Genomic DNA, 16,565 nt, shown 5'->3' on the forward strand with positions numbered 1-16,565 from the left:
AAAGGGGTTGAAATTATTAAAAATAAATTTGACACAGATTTCTAGGATGAATAATGAAATATAATTTTCTACGTTAGATTCTCTGTAGAACAGTAGTAACACAGGAAGGAAGCAAAGTAAGAACCTCAACAAACATACAAAAATGTAAATCTCCATCTTTGGAGATGGCAGGTGTTGCCACCACTCACCGTATGCTCACAGGCACGTTACCAAATTCTTTCTAGCAATACAGGAAATGGATTGGACTGTGAAAGACCAACCCAAATAGTGTTTGTATTTTGACAAATTTGTAGGGCAGTACAGTATCTGAGAGAGGAGGTCAGGTCTCCTGCTCCCCTGGTGCATTCACTATAGCTGCCCAATTTCCCTGCTTTTTAAAGTTTGATAGAAATATCTGTTGGCTATAGGTAAGTTCTTAAACCACAAGGGTTTTTGCCTGTCAGTAAATATTTGATCATTTGTCCAAGTACTGCATATTGCTGATGTGCTGTAAAGCAAAATCTTTTGTAATATACTGCACGTAATAATGAAACAATGGAAATATTACACATTTCACCTTGGCAAACAGAAAACACTGCTGTAACACTCACACAGCAGACTTCCACTTGTACAATGGAATTTTCCCCTCCTCTCCTGTTAGTCTCTCAACACACTCTCAAAATCTGCTCCAGAATGTTGGGCGACTCTCGAGAGCAGATACTGGAGGCATGCAGAGAGAGCAGAGGACAGGAAAGTATCCAATGTATTTTGGTCCAGCAATAAAAATGTTTGCAACACAAATGTTACAAAGGCAGTTATGTGGGGTTGTCATTAATTGTTGTAAACCGCCCAGAGAGCTTTGGCTATTGGGCGGTATACAAATGCAATAAATAAATAAATAAACAAATAATAAACAAACAAACAAATAAATAAAGGTTGGTCCAGAAGCTGCAGCTTGTGCAAAAGGTGGCAGCTCAACTGCTCACTGGGGCAGGGTATTACCAACATGTTACTCTACTGTTGAAATAATTGCCCTAGCTGCCAGTTAGCTACCAGGCTAAGTTCAAGATTGTGGTTTTGGTGTATAAAGTCCTATACAGCTTGGGACCAGGATACCTAAAAGATTGTCTTACCCTTTACATACTCAGTTGATCATTGCACTCTGCAGGTGGTGGCCTCCTTCAGATACCACCTCATCAGGAGGTCTGTTTCGTACAATATAGGAATCAGGCCTTTAGTGTTGTGGCACCCATCCTTTGAAATTCCCTCCCATTACATATTATTATCTTTTCGGTGCCTAAGACCTTCCTCTTCCAACAAGGCAATTTTAAGCAGAGATCTTTCCCACTTTGCATGTGTATTGGATTAAAGATGTTTTTATTGTTTTATGGCTTGTTGTTTGCTGCCCTGGGCTCCTCTGGTGGGAAGGGCAAGATATAAATTTAATAAATAAACAAATGTTGAAGGCTGTTTGGAAAAACCTCTGCAAAATTCTAAAACAATTAAAGGATTTCTCCTGTTTACTGATACAGTCTAGAATGGATTAAAATGCTCTTGCAGTGAAAATTCCACTGAATTCAATGGTTAATGCTCCAACTGAACTGAGTTAGTCAGGTATTCACTCTAAGTGAGTTGTCATCAAAATGCAGCCCATTTACATGAGGTTAGCTAATTAATGAACTCTTAGTAGATGATTAATTGGACAGTACTTTTTTAATTTTCACCTTAAAACCATGACAATTATGTACATTAATTAGTGATGCAGCTACAGTTTGGGTATCATACAACCTTGATGCTATAAACAGATCACATCAATTCTTTCATAAATAAAAATGTTTAATTACCTGGAAATTAACAAAAGACTAACAGTGCATCCTTATTTTACAAATATGTAAATAAAATATTCTTCTATACAGTACTGAACAGAAATGGTTTCTCAGAATTCCTGGAGGCCAACAGCAGATCCTATATTGATTTTTAACTATTTTAAAAAAACCAAAAAACCCAGCCCCATAGTTAATTAATGTATCAATTCAATAAAAGCCATATACAATACCACACTATGTAGGTGAACTGTAAATGTACAAAGTTGTATGCAGAAAAGAATAATAATTCCACTTTATGGTATCATATAAATATTCTGCCTTAACATTTGCAGTGATGCCTCTCTACATTGATCAGTGATTTATCTGCAAACTTCTAAGAATGGGAAGCCACAGAGTAGTACAAAAACTGCAGACTGAGGTAAATAGCATGGTATAATATATTTAGTTATACTAATTCAAAGCAGAAGGGAAAGCATAAAGGGAATAAGGAAAATACATTCCCCCCCCCACATCACCATTCAAGGGCTAGAAACAAATAATTCAGAGGGATAAGATTTCCCTGGTTTCCCCTCTACCCTATCCTTTACACATAAATTCACTCACAACAGAAATACAAGTTAATAAACATTTAACATGGTTTATTTTATTTTCAGTCACTGTTCAATGAATTAGCTGTCAATTCCTCAACTGAAATGTACTGCCACTGATTCATTATCTTGTGTTTATATTTTTTATCAAGGACTTTCTTGTAGGTTTTCAAAGCGTTCTCGTTACTTTCATGAAGAGTTTAAGAATTTGCCATTTTAAAAGCAATGATTTTCTTTGGAGATGTGTGCGTGTATGTGTGTGCGTGCACATTTGTGCATGTGATTGTAACGACTGGGAAGCACAACTGGAGTACTGTTAGCAAATCCCTGATTTGTCATGTTAAATGAATTTGTTCTAGTCTTCATTGTGATGAAAACATCTCTGTTTAGTTACTTGTAACAGGAACTTGAAAAAAGAATGGCATGGTTCAAACTCACTCAGATTCTTCTCTGCTGTTACGCAAGCACCATAGGCAAATCTACACCATTCCACAGTATCTTAGCTTCTTCCTTCCCTACTATCTTCTTCCATCAACACTGGAGATGGATGCAATGTTTTGCTGTTTCAGTTCAAAACCCAAATCAGAAGTTTTTGTTGTTTAACTTCCTTTCCAAGCTATTATATGATCTATGAATCCAGATACTACCATATGTCATACAAATGCTGCTGTGTTCTTCAGAACTGCGTATCTAGCAGTTGTTTATTATTATAAGCAATAATAGCAGCAACAAGTGGTCAGGGGGAAAAAACTATCAACATTAATTGAAAACACTACCCAGCAGTAGGCAGTCAAAAACAACAGAAAAATATTTTTCCATCTAAACCTCCTACGTTTATCTGTCAGGAAAACTGGAAGAAATGATAGTTTATGATCTGTGAAGACCTGGATAGATTAGCAATTAAGGCTACCCATTAGATTCAAAGAAACTGTAACTGTAATGAGAGATTGGCTCACTTCAGATATCATGTCAAAGTATGGTTGAAGAATCTTAATTATAGTTTGTTTTGAGATCTGAACTGACAACTATGGCTTGCAAATCAGTAGCAAACCTGAATCAATAACCATGGCATTTGCAAACCACAGCTTGTGATAATGGCAAACCTTTGGTTTGCTGCTAAAGCAGGATTAAAATCTTTTGATTGCCATTCGTGGAAAAGGGACACACAATCCTGAGAAAGCTGTATGGTCATGCTAATAAACCATAGTTTAGCATTATGTATGAATGCAGCTTATCTCTCTCTGATTCTTAGTGACAGTTTCTTTCACGCCAATCCTACAGATTAATATACAGTTCAGATCACTACCAATCAAATCTCCAGGACAACATTCTTCATCGACTCAATGCTGTTCTCACTAGCTGGACTGGACGCCTCCCTCCCCCTCACAGTGGCCATCAGTTCCACCTGCCATGTGAAGCAAGGCCATCTCCAGGGCTTGGGTAAGGTTATCAACAGGGCTCTTGTGAGTCTACTTGTCACAATGAGAGTGACAAGAAGCCGGCATATTTCTAGCTAGGCCCCACCCTGAAAAGTCAACAATTTCTGATTGCATTATAGTCAATTCCCAGAAGGTTGGATCACCAGGCTGTTTCTCAGGGGCACCAAGGTCTATTATCAGCCAATTTCCATTCATTGCAAAAACCTTGTAACTAAGATCAAATAAGGAACAGATCTGAGGCTTTAAACTTAGTTGACAGAGAACCAGAAGAACTATGGAGTGAAGTCAGGGACATTATCAGAGAAGAATGCAAAAAGACAATATCTCTAGTTAAAAAGAAAGACCTCAATGGATGACTGAAGAAACTCTTAAAATAGTTAAAGAGAGAAGGAACGCAAAAGCAAAGGAGATAGAAACACGGTCAGAACCCTAAATGCAACTATACAACGACTACTACGTAGGGACAAAGAAAACTATTACAATAATTATTGTATAGAAATAAAAAAGGACAACAAAATGGGAAGAACAAGAACCCTAATTCCAAAAGATTAGAGAAATGAAAGGGAAATTTAAACCACAAGTAGGGATGTTGAATAATCAACAGGGGAACACACTGACTGACCGAGATGAAATAAAAAGAGGATGGAAGCAATACATTGAAGAACTCTATAAAAGAGATGCAAGGATGACAGATTAATTCACGGAGGAACCATATGATGAAGAACCAGAAATTTTAGAATGTGAGGTGAAAGCTGCTCTTAAAATTCTTGGAAGAAACAAATCTATCAGCATACCAATAGAGTTGCTACAAGCTACTGAGACTGAATCTGTCCAAATTTTGACTAAAATTTGTCAAGAAATATGGAAAACTAAACAATGGCCCACAGACTGAAAGCGTTCAATATATATCCCAATTCCAAAGAAAGGGGATCCCAGAGAATGCAGTAATTATCGAACTATTGCCTTAATATCCCATGCAAGTAAAGTAATGCTCAAGATTCTACAACAAAGGCTCTTACCATATATGCAGCGAGAAATGCCAGACGTCCAAGCTGGATTTAGAAAGGGAAGAGGCACCAGAGATCATATCACAAACATATGTTGGATAATGGAACGGAGCAAGGAATTTCAGAAGAAAATCACCCTTTGACTGTGTAGATTATGAAAAACTATGGAATGCTTTAAAAGAAATAGGGGTGCCACAGCATCTGATTGTCTTGATGCGCAACCTATACTTTGGACAAGAGGCTTCTGTAAGGACAGAATATGGAGAAACCGATTGGTTCCGAATCGGAAAGGGTGTGAGACAGGGGTGTATTTTATCACCCTATTTGTTTAATCTGTATGCAGAACATATCATACCGAAGGTGGGATTGGACCAAGATGGAGGTGTGAAAATTGGAGGGAGAAACATCAATAATTTAAGATATGCAGACGATACCATACTCTTAGCAGAAACCAGTAATGATTTGAAACGAATGCTGATGAAAGTTAAAGAGAAAAGCACAAAAGCAGGACTACAGCTGAACGTCAAAAAGACTAAAGTAATGACAACAGAAGATTTATGTAACTTTAAAGTTGACAATGAAGACATTGAACTTGTCAAGGATCAATACCTCGGCACAGTCATTAACCAAAATGGAGACAATAGTCAAGAAATCAGAAGAAGGCTAGGACTGGGGAGGGCAGCTATGAGAGAACTAGAAAAGGTCCTCAAATGCAAAGATGTATCACTGAACACCAAAGTCAGGATCAGTCAGACCATGGTATTCCCAATATCTATGTATGGATGTGAAAGTTGGACAGTGAAAAAGGCAGATAAGAGAAAAATCAACTCATTTGAAATGTGGTGCTGGAGGAGAGCTTTGAGCATACCATGGACTGCGAAAAAGACAAATAATTGGGTGTTAGAACAAATTAAACCAGAACTGTCACTAGAAGCTAAAATGATGAAACTGAAGTTATCATACTTTGGACACATCATGAGAAGATATGATTCACTAGAAAAGTCAGTAATGCTGGGAAAAAACAGAAGGGAGGAGAAAAAGAGGAAGGCCAAACAAGAGATGGATTGATTCCATAAAGGAAGCCACAGACCTGAACTTAGAAGATCTGAGCAGGGTGGTTCATGACAGATGCTGTTGGAGGTCACTGATTCATAGGGTCGCCACAAGTCGTAATCGACTTGAAGGCACATAACAACAACAAGAATGTTGTGCCTGAGCTTGTTTCCTCTCCCCACCCTTTTTTCTTTTGTGTCCTGTCTTTTTAAATTGTGAGATTGAGAGCAGAGACTGTGTTATTTGTATTGATTTGTAAGGCACTCTGGGAGCTTTCCCAGAGTAGGATATAAATACTTTGAATGAATGAATGAATGACATTTTGTGTTGTACTTCCCTTTAAACCTGCTGCACAACACTGTGGCTCACTTCATACATGGCTTAGTGTGAATGCATGAGTGTATGGGAAATCATGGCTGCTTTGCTCCTCCTCTGGTCCTAATGTTGCTGTGCTGCAGTGAGCTAAGCCCGTTTGGCTTCGCATGTCATCAGACTTGGACTTGTGGTTTGTCTCCTTCAGACAAACCATGAGCCAAAAATGAAGAACAAACCTTGGTTATAGCTTATGGTTTTCTGGAGCAAAACCAACCATTACCCTGTGTTTGGACAACACATTAAGCGAAATCATGGCTTAGCTCACAGAAGGCTCAGTTTGCATGTAACACTAAGCCAGACCATGGCTTAGTATGAATGCACAAGCTCATGGGTTCCTGATGAGATCACAGCCATTTTGCTCCTCTTCCAGGCCACCTCTGGTCCTGAAGTTGCTGTGCTGTGGTGAGCTAAACCGTGATTTGGCTTAGCATGCCATCAAACCCGGGCTCACGGTTTGTCTCCTTCAGACAAACCACGAGCTCTAAACTAAAAACAAACCTTGGTTTGTCTGGAGTGAGACAAACCACATGCTAAGCCAACCCCCGTTCCGCGGCCGGAACTTACCGGTCGAAGGGACAAGTTTTGCGGCCGCAGCCGAGCCGCCATCTTGTTGAGGGGGCGTGCACGCAGCGCGCTAGTGCGCTGACGTAGCACGCAGCTTGGGGGCGGGGCGGCGACGCGGCTCAGATCGCCCGCTGACGCACGTGGCTTCTCCAGGCCTACAGGCCAGGCCTTGGCGCGGGGCCGGCGGCGAGGAGCGGTCGGCGCGGCTCGATCACGGAGCGGCGCGGCTGCGGCACGGCGAAGAGCCCCTGGCTCTGGGCTGAGGCGGCGGCGAGCCTAGGCCTCGGAGGCCTTCCAGCTGCGGAGGAGCGGCCTGCAGGAGCAGTCCCGGTGGGGCAGCGGGGACAGCTCTAGGCCACCCAGCGGCTGAGGTGGCGGCAGCGGCCATCCAGCGGCCATCCAGCGGCCATCCAGCGGCCATCCAGCCGCAGAGGTGCAGCCTGCGGGCCCGGTGGGGCAGCGGAGGGAGCCCTAGGCCATCCAGCCGCGGAAGTGTGGCGGCAGCGGCCATCCAGCGACGGAGAGAGCCCTAGGCCCCGGGATGCCCTCCAGCGACGGCGACGGCAGCACGGCCTAGCGGCAGCGGTGGAATTCAAGCGAGGCGGCCTTGTGGCAGCGTTCTTTTATCTTTAATTACTCTTTAAATTACTATCTTTAAATTACTATCTTTAAATTACTTTAAATTACTTTAAATTACTATCCAGGGGACCCCTGTGGGAAGGTTCTCAGCCCATAGCAAGGGAGTGGTTCCCAGACCCATCTTGCACACCACCCCATTGGTCGCTTAGCAGCCCAGGGGCCAGGATTGTGGGGGTGGGATAAAGGGGCCCAGGGCAGGGGACCGGTTTGAGTAGGGGACACGGTCCAGCTGGACAGTGAGGGTGCGGGGTCCCCCCTTAGGTATCCCCAGGCTGATCACCTCTCATTACTGCAGAAGGCATCGTCCCCCTACATGCTAGCTCAGGATGCCACCCAAAAAAGGTCAAGGTGGGCCAAAAGGGAAGGGAAGGGCCCCCAGGGCAGAGGGTAGACGCCCACCCCCTGCTGCGGAGGATGGGGGACAGGGGGCAGGCATACCATGGACCACTATACTGGCTAGGTTAGAAGCACTGGAGAGGGGCCCTGCCCAGCCGGCAACGGGGAGGACAAGGGAACCACCCCCCAAGCGGCCCCGGGAGAAAGTGCAGCGTCCAGTTGGCGGGGCTAACGCTGCGGCTATCACTTCTATCTTAGCGCGACTGGACGCGCTGGAGGCAGGGCCTAGTGGGGCCGCAGCAAGAGCGCCCGGAGCAGAAGCAGGAACAGCGTTGTCTTCGCATGCAGCCCCAGGACCACAGCCCATGCATGGGCCTTCAGCGGACAACATAGGGGGTGAGTCTCCCTGGGCAGCACAACAACAGGGGCAGCCCCAGTGGGGCTGGCCCCCGTGGGGGTTTCCATACTGGCCCTTTTCCCCACCAGCTGAAACCGAGCGGTACGGGCAAGCGGGGATCACCATGGGGGCGGGGCATGGCACACCACAACAGCTGCCTCCCCTAGGGGTGGCCTGTGAGCAGGTCTGGCAGACCACTGCCGAAACAGGGATGGGAGTGGGGGCTCAACCCTCCTGGTCGGTACCCCCCCCAGCAGAGGACACTGACCCTCTGGGCTCAGTGAGGGAAGGGGCTATACCTTTCGGAGAGACATCAGCCCCACTGGGCTTTCACCTGCTGCCCGCTACAAAAGAAAAAATTTGGAAAGGGGAGTACGTCGACTTATTCTCACTTCTGTACAGGGAACCAGTGAGGAGGGAGAAGGACAAGGGTGAAGAGGCAGAACCTGACAAGCCCAAGAGGCGGCGCATTGAACGCACTTGGGCTAATTGGTTGCCTGCATTTCTGACATACATGGGGGTGGTGATGCAGAAACAGCCACAGAAGGGCCCTATTCTGATTAAATACCTCGATATCGTATATCGGGGCTACTCCGAGTTCCAGGGGGCAGCATGGCTCGCCTACGACGAAGCGTTTCGTATGAGGGCGGCCTTTGATACCTCCCTTCCCTGGGACAAAAAGGAGGCAGACCTGTGGCTACAGTTTATGTCACACTCCAAGCCCATAGCTGGGGATAGAACAGACAGCGGCCACCTCCTGGTCCACCAGGCAGCAGCAGCTCCTTCCCACGGGCCTGCGGGGCAGGCGGTTCAACCCTGCCTGCTCTGCTGGGAGTTCAGCTCCCGAGGCCACTGTGGCCGTAACCCCTGCAGGTTCCGACACGAGTGTGCAATATGCGGGGGTCCGCATTCCTGCGCTGCCTGCCCCAGGGGCCGCCCCTTCAGAGGTGGAAACAGGGACCCACCTGGCGCAAGGAGACCAGGAGCTGCTAGCTCAGCTCAAGGAAAGGGGCCCCAGTCCAGTTAAACTCTCCGAACTCCAGCGCTTGCTCTGCTGTTACCCCCGAGTCCAAGATGCCCACTTTTTGCTACAGGGCTTTACAGAGGGTTTCCGGATTCCCTATTTGGGTCCCAGGCACCCCTTCATGTCCCGCAACCTAAAATCAGTGGCGGGCATGGAATCGGTCATGGGGGGGGAATTAGAAAGGAGGTCATGGCAGGCCGCGTGCTGGGCCTATTTGCAGCACCACCCATCCCTTCACTCAGAGTTTCCCCGCTGGGCCTTGTTCCAAAGAAGGCACCAGGCGAATTTCTCCTTATACACCACCTGTCCTTTCCCCAGGGTGGGTCAGTAAATGACTTCATCCCATCAGACCTCTGCTCTGTCCGCTACCCGTCATTCGACTGCGCGGTTCGTATGGTTAGGGTCTGCGGGATGGCCGCCCTCATGGGAAAGTGTGACATCAAATCAGCCTTCCGTCTCCTCCCTGTGCACCCAGGGGATTTTGAGCTGTTAGGCTTTGCCTTCATGGGCAAATACTATGTGGATAGGGCATTGCCTATGGGCTGCTCCATCTCATGCTCGGTTTTTGAGCGCTTCAGTTCTTTCTTGCAGTGGGCAGTCAGGAGACGGGCAGGCCGGCAATCAGTGGTGCACTATCTGGACGACTTCCTGTTTGCGGGCCCTGCAGATTCGGGCGCCTGTCAGGCATTTATGGAGCAGTTCGCGGGGATGGCGGGGGAACTGGGTGTTCCCCTCGCGGCTGAGAAAACCGAGGGCCCATCCACTACCCTCACTTTCCTGGGCATAGAGATCGATACAGTGGCCCAATGCTGCAGACTCCCGCTGGATAAGCTGGTGGCCCTTAAGGGGAAAATCTCAGAGGTGGTTGGGGCGAAGAAGGTGACATTGGCCACACTTCAACAGCTGGCAGGACATATGAACTTTGCATGCAGGGTGGTAGCACCCGGGCGCGCATTCCTGCGCCGCGTGTACGATGCCATGGCGGGCCTATCACGCCCCCACCATCACGCACGTGTTACAGCCGCTCTCCGGGAGGACCTGGCAGTTTGGTCCACCTTCCTGCGGGAATTCAATGGGTTCTCCTTATGGAGAAAGGATCGCCTGTTGGAAGCGGAGCTACAGGTGAGCTCCGACGCCTCAGGTTCCTGCGGTTTTGGGGTCATTTTCCATGACTCATGGTGTCATGGCAGCTGGCTACAGAACTGGGTGCAGGCTGGCCTAACCAGAGACCTGACCCTTCTGGAGTTCTTCCCCATTGTCGTAGCTGTACACCTTTGGCTGGACAAACTGGGCAATTCCTCAGTCCATTTTTGGTGCGACAACCTCCCCACGGTGCATGTCATCAACACCCTGTCCTCTAGAAACCCCAATGTTATGCATCTGGTTCGAGTGTTTGTGCTCCAATGTCTTCGCTATAATATACAGTTCCTTGCGCGCCATGTCCCGGGTATTGATAATAGCATTGCTGATGCTCTATCACGGAACCAGATTGAGAGATTTCACCAGCTGGCGCCGTGGGCAAGGGCTCAGCCAGACGTGGTACCCCCAGCGCTATGGGAGATTGGAGGACCAAATCAGAACAGGCCATAAGCCTTTCTGTGGCACCCAGCACGTTGGCCAGCTACCAGGGGGCAGGTAGGGACCTTGCAACTTTCAGGGAGTCCAGAGGCTACACCCAGGAGTGGCCCATCCCCGTGGAGCATCTTATGGAGTTCTGCGTGGAAGGGAAGCGGAGGGGGCTTTCAGTCAGGACCATCAGAGGTAAGCTCTCAGGTCTATCCTTCCTAGGGAAAGCACGGGGCTTTCAGGACTACTCCGGTGACTTTAGGGTCCGCCGGATGCTGGAAGGGTGGTCCCGTGAGTGCCCGCATGCACCTGATGCACGCTCCCCCTTTTCCCCAGAGCTACTGTTGGGTCTGTGGGGACAGTGGAGGGTGCTATGTTCTTCCCATTTTGAGGCACTGCTATACCATGCTGCAGCCCTCACCTTGTTCTTTGGGGCCTTCCGAATAGGGGAGGTGGTGGCAGGTTCTAAGTCGGATAGCTCCCTCCGGGCCCTCCTGGTTTCTGATCTCAGCTGGGAGGCAGAGGGGGTCCACCTGCGACTCAGGCAGTCAAAGTCGGACCAACACCAGAAGGGTCGCCTGATTGTGTTATCCCCATGCCAACAGGAGGAGCTCTGCCCGATTAGGGCCCTCCGCATTTTTCTGGCAGCCCGCGGGCTGCAGCCAGGGTACCTGTTCAGGCACAGGGACCTCCAGCCCCTTACCAAGTACCAATTTTGGTCGGTGGCAAAGACAGCACTCCAGCGGCTAGGTGTGGACGCCCGCAAGTTCGGGACACACTCCTTCCGAATAGGGGCAGCCTCCACTGCTGCTCACCTGGGTTTTTCCAAGGGGCAGCTGCAGGCAGTGGGCACGTGGTCCTCGGATGCATATAAGGCATATGTTAGACCACTAACGGAGATGCATGAGGCCACCGGCTAATGGCAATGATGTCGTTTTGGCAGGCCGCTGGGAAAGATCGGAACAAGTGAGCATCCTCCTCTGCGGCCACAGCATGGTTTTCTGGGCAGGCCGCAGGGCGGCGAAGTCCCGCATTGGAACGCAGCTGGGGCTCAGCCAGTGGGCCAATGTGCGGTGGCTGGGACGACGGGGGATGCGTTGGGACGGCCTCCTGCCCACCTTGTTCCGGTTGGCTGTGGACTGGGCAGTGCCCCGGGTGCTGGTCATCCACCTGGGAGGTAACGATTTGGGTCTGTTGAAGGGCAAGGCCCTAATCGAACAGGCATGTAGTGACCTCCAGGCCATTGCGCTGTGCTGGCCGGGGGTGCACTTGGTATGGTCTGACATCCTGCCGCGCAGGACGTGGAATTGGGCTGATGACCCACGGGGAATGGACAGGATGCGGAAGAAGGTTAATAGACAGATTCAGAGGGCCATCAAGGGCCTAGGGGGTTCTGTCATACACCACCCAGAGATCAGGCAAGATAGGCTGGAGTTGTTTAGGCCAGATGGCGTGCACTTGACGGACGTGGGCAATGACATCTTCCTAATGGACCTGCAGGGGGGTGTGCACTGGATTCTTATCGGGTGTGGGGCAAGGGGAGACTAAGCAGAGGCTTGTCCCCCTTTTGTGGCAAGGAAGCGCGGGGGAAAGGTTAAAAGGGAAAGGGCAGCTAGGTGACACCTTTAGGCACCTTTGGGGGTGATTGGCGGTCCGGGGGCCTGCAGCTCTGGGCTATACGGCTCGGGGAAGCAGAACACGGGCCGCTTCTGGGGCCAACGTGCCTCATCCGCTCGGAGTTTCACGGCTCCGGGGGGCGGTGATGCGGGTTGGACCCCCTACACATCTTCAGGGTGTGGCCGGAGCTGGGGCCTGGCACAGGGCAGCCCCAGGCTCTGGCAAGGTTTGGTTGCCCTATAGCTGCAAGCAGGCTTTGCCTGGATCAGCCGAATTCCCCCGCACTGGATTGTCCCTCTGCAGGTTCATTGGTTATAATTGACTCTGTTTTAATAAAGTGGCCCATTATTTAACCCAATGAATGGTGTCTGTTTATTTCGGCAATAGGCCGCAACCCCCGTTCCGCGGCCGGAACTTACTGGTCGAAGGGACGAGTTTTGCAGCCGCAGCCGAGCCGCCATCTTGTTGAGGGGGTGTGCACGCAGTGCGCTGGCGCGCTGACGTAGCATGCAGCTTGGAGGCGGGGCGGCAGACAGCCATTTAAGGCCGTACCACCAGCCACCCACCGTCACTGCAAACTTCTGGAGGCACCCGCCCGACCCTCCCTTGGCTGCAGTGTGATTAATTTGGTCGCTACGGGGCCAACTAGGAATTTTTGGCCTGCCTGCCTCGCTTTGCCGGCAGGTTTCTTTTGCCTACTCCACACTGTGGTTGTAAAGGAGGGTCAAGGGTTAGCACGGGTGCCCGTGGGGGCTAATAGGCTAATTGGTCCATTTTGGCTGTAGAGTTTAATGGTCACTGGTCAAGGAAGCGCGGGGGAAAGGTTAAAAGGGAAAGGGCAGCTAGGTGACACCTTTAGGCACCTTTGGGGGTGATTGGCGGTCCGGGGGCCTGCAGCTCTGGGCTATACGGCTCGGGGGAGCAGAACACGGGCCGCTTCTGGGGCCAACGTGCCTCATCCGCTCGGAGTTTCACGGCTCCGGGGGGCGGTGATGCGGGTTGGACCCCCTACACATCTTCAGGGTGTGGCCGGAGCTGGGGCCTGGCACAGGGCAGCCCCAGGCTCTGGCAAGGTTTGGTTGCCCTATAGCTGCAAGCAGGCTTTGCCTGGATCAGCCGAATTCCCCCGCACTGGATTGTCCCTCTGCAGGTTCATTGGTTATAATTGACTCTGTTTTAATAAAGTGGCCCATTATTTAACCCAATGAATGGTGTCTGTTTATTTCGGCAATAGGCCGCAACCCCCGTTCCGCGGCCGGAACTTACTGGTCGAAGGGACGAGTTTTGCAGCCGCAGCCGAGCCGCCATCTTGTTGAGGGGGTGTGCACGCAGTGCGCTGGTGCGCTGACGTAGCATGCAGCTTGGGGGCGGGGCGGCAGACAGCCATTTAAGGCCATACCGCCAGCCACCCACCATCACTGCAAATTTCTGGCGGCACCCGCCCAACCCTCCCTTGGCTGCAGTGTGATTAATTTGGTCGCTACGGGGCCGACTAGGAATTTTTGGCCTGCCTGCCTCGCTTTGCCGGCAGGTTTCTTTTGCCTACTCCACACTGTGGTTGTAAAGGACGGTCAAGGGTTAGCACGGGTGCCTGTGGGGGCTAATAGGCTAATTGGTCCATTTTGGCTGTAGAGTTTAATGGTCACTGGTCAAGGAAGTGCGGGGGAAAGGTTAAAAGGGAAAGGGCAGCTAGGAGGCACCTTTGGGGGTGATTGGCGGTCCGGGGGCCTGCAGCTCTGGGCTATACGGCCCGGGGGAGCAGAACACGGGCCGCTTCTGGGGCCAACGTGCCTCATCCGCTCGGAGTTTCACGGCTCCGGGGGGCGGTGATGCGGGTTGGACCCCCTACACATCTTCAGGGTGTGGCCGGAACTGGGGCCTGGCACAGGGCAGCCCCAGGCTCTGGCAAGGTTTGGTTGCCCTATAGCTGCAAGCAGGCTTTGCCTGGATCAGCCGAATTCCCCCGCACTGGATTGTCCCTCTGCAGGTTCATTGGTTATAATTGACTCTGTTTTAATAAAGTGGCCCATTATTTAACCCAATGAATGGTGTCTGTGTTTATTTCGGCAATAGGCCGCAAACTACGGATGAGTTCACATTAGTAGCAGGATCAGAGGAGGAAGCTCAACTATGGTTTTTTTACAATATCTGAATTAAACTATGGCTTGCAATCAGCCAGGAAATAAAAATCAGAAACCACGGTTTGAAGTGGCTTTGCAAATCATGGTGTGCACAAGATTTGACATGATGTCCAAATTAATGAACCATAGAGACAGTCATTGGTCTTCCTTCAGAACTGCTATGCCACGGAAACAGGAATGAATTTACAAAACTGAGAATTATGTAGATGGAAAATGAAACCAAATAAACAATTATAAATTTTGGTTTACCTGGGTACATCTCAAAGATGAAAATATGGTTTGGACTCTAAACTATGGCTAACACAAATCATTGTTTGGTGTGATGTCAATTAAGCAATTGGCGAAGTTCAGATATATCACTAAACTATAGTTTGGTACTGTGTGAACATACCTGGAATGAATGTGGACTCATGATCTCCCTCTTTCTCCCAAAAGATGTGATTCCATCCTGATTTGAGTCAAACTCACAACCTGTGGCATGTACTTGCCCTGCAAACCAGAACTGCAAATCAGGATCAAACTGTTTTATAACTTGCGGACCAGTTACAAATAATAGTTTTCCATTGTAGATGCAGCACATATTGGAGAAGGCTGGGGGAGAGAAGAGTATACTAGTCTGAGACTCATTACAGGCTTGCTCATGTACTGCAAAACCATGTTAGCAATCTGAGTTATCCTGTGATGCCCATACAACAATGAAGATCAAGATTAAGAGTAGGATGCTCAAACTATAGACTATAAAGAGGTAAGCTGCTATCCTCTTGTGAAGAAAAGCATGAATTGAAATAATAGAGTTCTAAATGTTTTTTTCTAACATCTTTTATAAACATCACATTTCACTTGTTTATTATATCCTAATAAGGAATTTCTCATCAAATATCCATATATTCTCTATCTTTTCATTGGTTTTAACTTCCTAGGTACTTGAAAATGAAAAATACTATACAACGTGGACTTTATATTTTTCTTTTTTCCTATGGTATTATTTTATTTGAATGTTTTTTATTAATGCAACTGAAATGAATGTATTTATTTATTTAAAGGTCCCTGGTTTGATCTTAGGTTTCAGCAGATCCTTTGGGAAGGCCCATTGCTCAGTGGTAGAGTGTCTGCTTTGCATGCAGAAGGTCACAGGTTCAATCCCTGGCATCGCCAGGTAGGGAAGGGAGGGAATCCTATCTGAAAACCTGGAGAGTTGCTGCCAGTCAGTGTAAACAATACTCAGCTAGATAGAACAGTGGCCTGCCTCAGTATAAGGCAGTTTCCTATGTTCCTATATTTATTTTCTCCTGACTCCAAGGAATTTAGGGCAGTGTACATCACTGCCACCATGCGTTATATTTTACAACAACATGGGAGATAAGTTAGGCAGAGAGATAGCATGACAGGTCCAGATGTCACTCACTGTGCTTCAAGACTTACAGTACAATCCTAACAATGTCAGTTCAGAAGTGAGTAATACTTCATTCAATAGGATTTACTCCAAGATTCACTGGGATTGGGTTTGCAGCTTTGGGTTTCAATCCTATACCCACTTACCTGGGAATAAACCCCATGAACTCAATGGGTAGAGATGAATAGGATTGCACTGTAAGAGCAGATTTGAATGCAGGTCTCCCTAGTCTAGCAAAGAAGTCCTATGGATGTTTACTTTATTCTGCCAAATCCAGAAGTGCAGGGTCCCCTCATGATAATCATGCCATGCCACCTCACTTGCTTGCTTGCTCTCCATTGTTATCTCCACACTCCTCAGTCCTTTCTGCACATGCCTTCTCCCACAACAACAGAGCTACCTAGGAGCCAATCAGCATGAGACTGTATTAGCTACTGAGAAAAATCTTCACAGTGGCTTACTCACCTCTTTCCACTCTGATGGCTTCAATCAACAGAAAAGGACATGCTGATTGGCTTGTAGGAAGCTGGAGACATTGGAATCCTGCTCCCAAAAACGTAAGGAGTCTAAGACCCCCCCAAGACCCCAGACGACTACCCCTGTTTGCAAAATGTATCCCCAA

The 16,565-nt window shown here is 48.4% G+C and overlaps 1 protein-coding gene across 4 annotated transcripts in view; it reads right to left on the reverse strand.

Moving 5' to 3' along the window:
• Nucleotides 1–16,565, reverse strand: part of TSHZ1 (teashirt zinc finger homeobox 1) — a 118,574-nt gene that overhangs the window by 45,980 nt on the left and 56,029 nt on the right. The window contains exon 1 of one of the 4 annotated variants that reach the window (XM_061594355.1): nucleotides 14,942–14,990. The exons of the other annotated variants lie outside the window; for them this stretch is intronic. The gene's annotated coding sequence lies outside the window, so the exon portion shown is untranslated. Of the gene's footprint in view, nucleotides 1–14,941; nucleotides 14,991–16,565 lie in introns of those variants that run through there. 4 annotated transcript variants of the gene reach the window in all.

Source organism: Rhineura floridana, chromosome 1 (assembly GCF_030035675.1).
Source record: "Rhineura floridana isolate rRhiFlo1 chromosome 1, rRhiFlo1.hap2, whole genome shotgun sequence".
NCBI lineage: Eukaryota > Metazoa > Chordata > Lepidosauria > Squamata > Rhineuridae > Rhineura > Rhineura floridana.